Source organism: Dreissena polymorpha, chromosome 6 (genome assembly GCF_020536995.1).
Source record: "Dreissena polymorpha isolate Duluth1 chromosome 6, UMN_Dpol_1.0, whole genome shotgun sequence".
Lineage (NCBI taxonomy): Eukaryota > Metazoa > Mollusca > Bivalvia > Myida > Dreissenidae > Dreissena > Dreissena polymorpha.
This window is the reverse complement of record NC_068360.1, coordinates 70,298,310-70,308,465: the sequence shown is the minus strand read 5'-3', so window position 1 is coordinate 70,308,465 and position 10,156 is coordinate 70,298,310. Positions and strand designations below refer to the sequence as shown.

General features: G+C 33.3%; 1 protein-coding gene across 1 annotated transcript in view; it reads right to left on the bottom strand.

The window, feature by feature from the left end:
* The window catches only part of LOC127833285 (uncharacterized), an 8,604-nt gene extending 6,513 nt beyond the window's left edge, over positions 1 to 2,091 (bottom strand). Inside the window, exon 1 of the mRNA XM_052358459.1 lies at positions 1,927 to 2,091. The gene's annotated coding sequence lies outside the window, so the exon portion shown is untranslated. The remainder of the gene's footprint in view (positions 1 to 1,926) is intronic.
* Positions 2,092 to 10,156: the final 8,065 nt, after the last annotated feature.

Here is a 10,156-nt window from a genome sequence, read left to right as displayed (position 1 = left end):
TTTCTTTATTTACCAATTAACCTACTACTAACATATATCGCTGTCTTAGCGAGTATATGACAATGTGAATATTTTTTATGTTTGTTAATATTCTTGTTCGAACCTGAAATTAAAAGTTAAACAGCTTTAAAAAATCTCAATGTGATATGATTATGACTCGTTCAATTCGACGCGATTGCTTATCAACATTTTATATCGAAACTACACATATTCAATACATGTACATTTTATTAAACAGTTATTTACATGTTCATGAATCGAAAGGAAGATTAGTATGTTTTACTTAATGATATGCATATTAATATTGTGATCAATATCGATTGACGTATAATAAGTAAATCAAAAGTGATAATCATGTTAAGATGCCTTCGTATACGTTGTTTACATAAGTATCGAAATTAACTTGTTATAAACAGGGCACAGGTAAACAAATAGTCGGTCGCCAGCATGACAAATGATATTTTCGCATGACTATGATATTAAAATATCACTGAATTGAATTATTACTGCCGATGTCTCGAATTTGCATATGTATTCTAAGCAAAACATGTCACAATAGAAACATGAAATCACCAAAATACGAATGAAGTGTGATAACAAATTACACGCAACATCTTTTTCATGAAATTTGAGTTGAGCTATATATGGTCACGAGGGAGCAAGCTTTTTCGAAACGCTAACAAAAACAAATATGTTAATAAAAACAAAAAGTGAAATGTCATGCAGAAACAATTAAAACAAAACATGAAGCATGAAACGCAATATTTTATCACGCTCGATGTAAGACATGTCAAATGATTCTGTAAATAGGGTAAGTATAATATAAAAGAGTGGAACACAAATATTTTTAACGTGAAAAATATAAATGTACATGAATATTCACATTCACCTGTAATTCACCGAAAAATACCGAGGCCGCGGTGATCCACCGTGATCGCGGTGGTCCACCGTGAGATTTATTGCCTGATAACACCCGCGCTCAAGTTCTTATCAAGATATTTGATCGAGCCTGTCACCGCCATTTTCCACGACGACATCACTGCGTTCCATGGTGTTCCACGGTGTATCGTAGTGACGAAAGTAGTTTCCACGCTGGGCTGAATCACGGTAATGCGTGGCGGAGGGCAGAAATCGAGCTAGAAGAAGTGTGTTACTACTTCTACTACTACTACTACTACTTCTACTACTACTACTACTTCTACTACTACTTCTACTACTACTACTTCTACTACTACTACTACTTCTACTACCACTTCTACTACTACTACTACTACTACTACTTCTACTACTACTTCTACTACTACTACTACTACTACTTCTACTACTACTACTACTTCTACTACTGACTACTACTTCTACTACGACGTTCTACTACTACTACTACTTCTACTACTACTACTACTACTACTACTACTACTACACTACTACGACTACTACTACTACTACTACTACTACTACTACTACTACTTACTTACTACTACTTCTACTACTACTTCTACTACTACTTCTACTACTACTACTACTATCGACTACACTACTACTACTACTACTACTACTACTACTACTACTACTACTACTATACTACTACTTCTACTACTTCTACTTACTACTTCTACTACTAACTGTTCTTCTACTTCTACTACTACTTCTACTACTACTACTACTCACTTCTTACTACTAGACTACTACTACTGACTACTACTACTACTACTACTACTACTACTAACTACTACTACTACTACTACTACTACTACTACTACTACTACTACTACAATTACTACTACTTCTACTACTACTCGTACTACTACTACTACTACCACCACTACTACTACTACTTCTCCGATTTCGTCTACTTCTACTACTTCTACTAGAGAAAAGTGATTATAATAAAAATCTATGAACTCTATAAAATATAAAAAAACTTACCTGAACATGTATCCAATAAAATTATGAAAAAAATGAAACAAAGAAAAGAAATCTTTGTATTTTGACTACCCATCATCAGATTATGCATATCTACGTGCTGAAGTGAAGCCTTACATGAAACAAATGCAAACATATGTGGTCGGTTTAAGATATGGTAAACTCGCTATCAAGATACGACAATAAAAATAGCAACTTGCAGATGAGGTAGATTTTATATCACCAAGTTGATAACTGTACTAACCAATCCAGGGAACGGCAGAAAGGGATATTATTATTAAAACTTCAATCTATATATAAACAATAAATATAGTTATCAGATATTTTTAAACGGGAAATTTCTCCAATCGTTTTAGAATATAAAAACTGAAAGTACGGTAAGAACGTTTACACTTGAAATATGCCTCAACAAGCAATTATGATGCTAGAGTGTTAAGAAAGCTGTATGATAATACAAGTGTTTATGCAAGTGACTGCTACTAGTACATTCATTAGTTCTAAACAATCAGTCACGTATTTGAAAATATTAAATTATCATAAAATGCTTAACATCTGAATTATGATTGCTTCGCGCCTATTTCCGTTGTATTTTTGTTAGAGCAGACATATTTGGCCCTGCAAACACAGTTATTGATCATTGAAGGTCATGAAGCAACGGTTATATGCATTTTAGAAACAACAATAAGTTTGTTATGATTCAGACGTTTTCGTATGGAACACACGACTCATAAGTATGTCCATCGGGAAAGATATCATTTTTTTAATGCCAAGTACGCAATATTTGTCTTATCATATAATGGGATTGGTATAGTTTTGCAACAATCACAGTTTTTATTGATAGATGTGTTGAAAATAAATTAAATGTTTGAATACATGTATATATTTAAATTTGTTTATTATATACGCGGATCAGAAACGAAGAGTATCTTTTTCAATGTGCGGTGTATGAACGATACGCCTACATTTGCATGAGTTCATGCAGTACTGTAATTTGGAACTAAATATTAATATCGAGTAATAGTTGCTTGTACGGAATGGTGTTGATTGCCTTTTGACCGAAACACACAAAATAGCAATATATATATTCAAGGCCTGAATTACACCAAAACAAAATGTAAAGGTTGAATCTACATTTTGTAACTTAAGCAATAAACCTAAAAACAAGTCTTAGGACATCTTGCGATATGTATGTTATTGACTAAGGATGCTTTTTTGAGTGTAACATATCAGTGTAGTTAGTACCAATAAATGTTCAAACCTATTTAGGTAGTTTAAATTCTAAAAGTAGACACTACACTTCATTTCATGTTTAAACAAAGACCTTATGCAAGTTGTAAAACACATACGATGTTAATGTTATAAATATCTTATCTAAGATTTATTAATCTCTACTCATGTATGTCATTGTCAAGTAGGTTTTAAAAGTGGGTTTTACAACATTTTCGTATAACATAGTAAAAAAAAACAAAAAAAACCACATCGATATCTCGATCACTTATCATCTCGGTTTATACATCCAGGGGATACCCCCAATGCGTCGTTTATCCTATCTATTTCGATAAACATGTCATCGTCTACAGAATGCGTGCACACTTACTGCGCACAATTGTGGTTCATTATCAAAAAATAAAATCGAAACTGTAAAAACACATATGATTAATTGCTTTTTAAACACAACTATTTCCTATTCATTTACATAAAACACGACAGTTTTTTTTTCGTCCGTATTATCATTTTACTCCAAGCTTCGAGAACACCAACTGAGAGGCAAATAAACGAGTTTTAATTTACAAAGAACACAATATGGTAAGGTGCGGTTCTATGTGACACTTTCGCAAAATTATGTTTACAAAACACAACACGTGGTCATTAAAGTTCAAAGCATCCCTTAGAAGTGGTGCCGATTGGCGTCTAGCGAGGACTGTAAATCTACCGCGTGTGACGTCATTGGCGCGGTTCTGTGTGACACTTTCGCGAAATTATGTTGACAAAACACAAAACGTGGTAATGAAAGTTTAAAGCATCCCTGAGAAGTGGTGCCGATTAGCGTCTAGCGAGGACTGTAAATTTACCGCGTGTGACGTCATTGGCTTTGAAAGTTCATCGCCTAGGTGTACACAATAAGTAACGTTTGTAAACTGTGTAACATCGGATCGGATTTATTGTTTGTCAAACTTAAGGTGTAATCCCGTATTTAAAAAGTACTTTAAAGACAGTGCCGAGATTCATCATCACTCCTTTTTACCGTAAACAATAATTACAAACAAAAAGGTTAACTGCAATTGTTGAGCGATTTATTACATTGCAAATAAGTTGTGAAAACAACATTCGTTAACAGTTTTATGCGCCAACACTTTAATTTCAGTACATGTTTATTTCATCATACCCGTTTATAGAACTGATATATATTACATAAACTTTTGTTTTCAATATTATTTCTGCACATTGAATTGATCATAATTTGATACTTTATACTTAATCATACACATTGTCTCCCTTATTGTACGTACTTGCATTGACCAAGTTATAAAAGTCTTATTAAGTGTAATATAAAATGAGTATCAAAGGTCTCATGTGTGTATCTTTTCGATCTTTATGTGTTCACAAGATCAATACCATTCTGTTTCAACAAAAGTTTATTTGTGAACTGTCTATTATTTAACAATAATGTTTCGAATTGTAATGCACATGTTATTATGAAACAATACTATATTTTTACTTTGTTATTATAACCCACAAATACCGTTTCACTTTTGTGCCTAACATCACGACAAGTAAACGTTTCAATGATATATTAAAATAACTATAAATATGAGTGTACTCAATGTTAGTAATTAAAAGATGTTCAAGGGCTAATAAGCTGCTTCGGGTACCTTCGAACGTTATGACTTACAAAATATTGATAAAATATATTAATGTGTCTCCTTAACTTTATCAATACTTGTGGACTTTATGACTGGTTTTATGGGCTTATAACATATTGTATCATAAATCTATGAATGTACACTAGTGATAAGCTCTATTTATAGAATACTTGGAAGGTGGTGTACTTGTGTTTACTGAAATGATGGCAAACAAGAAATGTTTTTAAACAGACAATCGGCACTGAAATCAATACTTTTAATTTAGGTTATATGCTCTTAATAAGAAACGCCCAAGATAATCGGTTAATAATTTATGTGAATCTTTAGATCCCATAATACTCTATATAGAATACGTATAATTAGTATTGTAAAAAGTGTATTCACGCTACGCAAATGAAGAAATGCAATATATATACAATGTCGATGAGTACGAGTCTTCTATTACCTCATATTACTTGCATAAAAAACAAGAAAAATGAAATAACTTCAGTTTGAGAAGTTGGAAGAAAGGTAAAATCGTACAAGGTACGAAAGAAATATGATGTACTTATCCGAATCATGACAGGAAACCATTACAGGTTATTGCTAAGAGCTATCAAAAGGTGCACACTCGGAAAATCGAAGCAACGCACTTAATCCCTAACCAACACAAATCTTCAAAATATGTCTTATATAGAACATATCGCTTTCTACAGTTCCTTTTGTCAACAGCTTCTGGATAATAATGTAAAATAGATTGACAGGCATTCGTCTTTTTCTCAAATACAAGTAGCTCCGGAACGCATTCTACGATCTCAACAGGATTGAATTGACGATCTCATAATTCAAAATTTCCATAAGTTGCCAGTATGCTTGCGGAGATCCTCCAATTGAAGAAGAAAACGCCAGAGCCTATGGAAAAATATATACAAAGCAATACGCACTCTAACTTCTAGATTCGATTTTATGAACAGCGAACTGATCATCTACTACAAGATAATATCGCAATTATTTAAAACCAACGAACCTGTGGTGAACTGTGAAAAATTGGCAGATTGACAAAATCATTAACACGCATTATCGCAATATCAGGCAGAACTAAGAAGACCGTCTGTGTTGACCTCAGCAGTCTTAATAATACCGTCGTTCGAGACAATAGTGCACAACTATGAAAGACAAATATTAAAGACAAGGCCTATGAGATGGTACTGGGCGGACAGTAGAAGAATGGAGTGGCACACAACTTCAGGGTCACCAACCCACAATCACCGGAAATCGAGCAGCGCGAATAGTCATGCGCAGTGACCCATAAGAAAGGAAAAACATTCAAACCCAAAGAAACCAAGTACTGTTTTACCCAGGAAACGGACTCAATAGCGTTTCCATTATTCAACGGCGTTCAATGGAATCAAGCTAAAATAAATAGGTTTAAACTTTTCTTTTAAGAGTTCAATCGCCACAACGATTCGGAATACATGAATCAAATATATTGAGAGAAATGTACATATCGGTTATCTGAAAAAATCACAATTTTTAAAGTAGTGCATACGCATCATGAACAGAGCATAAGCATACTTGTAGTTTAATCAGCGGCACATGTGGACACAATTGTATACGAGTCGACGAAGCGCATATAAACTATTAACATTACTTACTAGTTTATGTTGCTTAACATTTATTTATGGAATACTTATGGTATTTTTGACATACCATACATATGCAACATACTAAGGAATCAACAACCGTCGATATTTTGGTTATTGCAACACTGGGTAGTATTAGTCAATATTTAATTTAGTCAATGCTAAACATTCAGGATACTGTTACCTTTACAATACAGCGTACACAAAACAACGTTCCTTTTGCTCTTCGCCAAAAGGCAGATTATTGTAGAAAGGCGATATGTTTTAATATTCCACAGAGCTCTTGTGTCAAACATTTAAATGATATACATCGACACAGAGACACGTATTGCACAACTAAAAAGGACGTGTCCATAGATTTCGGCACGTTTTGACGTTTTTCATTAAACGTTATAAAATGATAAATGTTACAATCTGAAGAATTGAGATTCAGTATCAAGCAAGAATACATTTAAAGAAAAGAAAACTGAACAAAGTCACCATGGCTCGAACCACTCTGGCAACCATGAAACTCTAAGCAGACAATGACTTCATACTTTATATCAGCAATCCACGTATAACAAAGATAACGATACCAATAACACCAACAACACAATTTACGAAATTATTCAATCGTTTCGCGTTTGTAACGATTTATAATTTTATTAAATTTTAACGAAAATTTTTCGTAAAGGACAATGTGTTTTCAGTATTAGACTCCGGCGTACGTGTTGTTACGCTCACTGATGAAATTTGTTACTTAATTAATTTTTTGAATCTGTGACAAAAAGTTGGACAATACTCATTTTGACAAACTGTGAACAAGTATATTGAACCCTCCTTTCAGCAATCATAAACTTGAACAATTCTACAAGAAATTGAAAAATCTGTGATCGTTGCACAATAATATCGTAATACTTTCAAGGTAACAGTATAATCTGCATCGATACTTCTAAAAACTCATGCCTTAATCACTTCCGCAAATGAATCAAAACCTAAAACCTCACTGGTCAGAAAAAGTATAACCACCACCATAATTATCTTTAAAACTTTGAAACAAGAACCAAAACTACCATAAATGTCTTGAAGACATTCGATTAACCTTATTTGTTTAAAAAAAAAATCTAAAAAGGCTGCTCATACTATTACATCAAGAATATGCAAGCCTTGAAATATTGGCTAAAATTGATCAACGCGCTCTTGGAAAGTGAACACCAGTTGTAAATGGTGGAAACAATGATTTAATAATATCGACTTCAAAGGGTTGAATGTCAATTTAACACACAACATATTTGAAGGACGGAAAGGCTGCTTCCAATAATTATTTGCATTCTCGACTGATCAAGCCTCCAACATATGAACATACCATGCAAGGTTGACCTTTCCTTACAAGACTTGTTTGCACGCCGCTTCATGACATTATACATACTGATACATTCCTCAATAAAATGAAATGAGGGTTAACAATCACCATGCACAATAATTATTGCAAATTAAAGTAAGAAACTGACCAATAGAATAACGGAGCTATTACACTGCTTCCGGTTATATTCAACCTGTTTGAAAAAGAAGAACTCGAACGCATTTAGATAAAGCTACATCATTTTGCTATTTGTGAACTACATGGTTTTCATAACTGTACAAACACCAAGATGGTAACGATTCTGTGTCCAGAGACCCGTAACTACTTTATAGAGATAAGGCTTCAGGTGCTATCGTGGCATGAAAGCTGCCTTTAAAATATGGCTTTCGAGCCTCTTCTGATATTGCAACAGAAAGGCACCCATTGCAAATTATCAAGTTATTGATCATTTACTCCTGAGACGGTCTATTTGCGTCGAAAATGCAGGCAATCTATCGAAGCTGGCTGTTCCCGATTGAACTAGGAAAGTTTAACTCCTTTTGTGTACACATGTTTATGTACAGTCTCCGTTAATATTCCGTCAAAAACAAAACACTTAACATTACTGACATGCAATCTTAAGCGGTGTGTGTGTTAAGATTAAGACTTAAGCCCCTCTGTCAACACCAACATTGTTATTCGTAAACGGCTCAAACACAACAGTTATTTAGTATAAGACCGCGCATAACATTTGAACACAACATAGAAAGAGTGAAATAGCGCAAAATTACGTTTGGTTCAATTGTGTTGATTTTAGATATGCTTATTATTTTATTGTTACTGCTTACTTTAAGCAACAGTTAATCCTAAAATTTATGCAATTGTTATTGGTTTACATAAAACTGTTGCATTAAGTTTGCATAACCTAAATTTAGAAAATATATCCAATTATATTCGCCTAAAATATTGCATAACGCATATACAAGTAAAAAGTTAGTCTAGACAGCTCCGCAGAAGTAACACAGCATATTTGTTAGTGTGTGTTATTCTTACTTACTGTGAAACCGATTTATATAAACCCTCGCTATTGTATCAGAGAAAACAAAGAATACACATGTATATATATGTATGTCTGTTTGTATGTCTGTGTATCTGGTTGTTCACACACCTTTCTCCCTATATATATATATATATATATATATATATATATATATATATATATATATATATATATATATATATATATATGGAATGAGTGATGTATTGGACGTCATCATTGATGACGTTCATTCGAACGAATGATAAAGGGGGCTAAGTTTCGTTAAGTTGGTGCATATAGTCGCGATTTGGGCGCCTTGAAAACTGGCCGAACACGTTTGCTGAAATTTGACATGTATATGGACAAGAATGCGATCTACCTGTTGGCGTAGGCGTTATACCTGGGAAAAATCAAGTTTTCGAGTATTTTGTGTTTAAATACTTTTATGGGAAAGGGCACGCGCACAGATAAACATTGTGACGTCACTTCACAAACAGCGTTAGACATCCGCCATCTTGTAACGCGACAAAGAAACTCAGTGTTATTAATTCAATAAACACAGAAAATATGATTGTGTTTAATTATCATTAATACAAATGTCTATATTTTGTGCAGCGGATGTTTATTCAGACGGATACGACAGAATTACGTAAGTATCATTGTGTACTTTACAGTAGATTTTACTACGGAAGAAATTTATTATATCTCACTCAGTCACTGACAAAATGAGCTTGACACATAAAAAACAACCGGATCGGATTTACATCCACATAATATTGTGCGAATCCGATGCAATTCAAATTACTAATGTTTGATAACGTTTGATGAATTCGTTATATCAATATGCATTAACTTTCAAGGGGAATAATTATAATTGAAATGTGCGATTCAATGACAGTGTTATATTGGGATAATTAGTCGTTTAGTCGTAACAGATAAGTATTTAGTTTGTTGTGTTTCATTTTCAACATAGTTTTACCGTTTTTTCCTTAAAGTAAAACAGTTCAGTCGTCATTATATCTTGAATTTTGAATATTGAAATACATGTCGGATATTTCATATTTTCGGACGTTGCTACGTAAGCTAGTTGTCAACATAATTATTAAGATACATATTTACCTTTTACCATACAGTTGTGCAGCTGTTGTCTTCTTAATGACGCGCTTTTTAATGTCTATAATGTTTTTCTGCCCGTGATGATAATAAGTCTTTAAATCAACAAACCCCAGCAATGTCAATGGTCTGTCAACATTAGAAAAATATTAGCTAAAGAAACTTCAGCGTACAATTTATATGGTATTGACATACCTGTACTCTGAAGCCAACTCTGTATCGAAAGTCAACCAGAGTCGTAACATATTTATGTCACGCTATAAATCAAAGAATA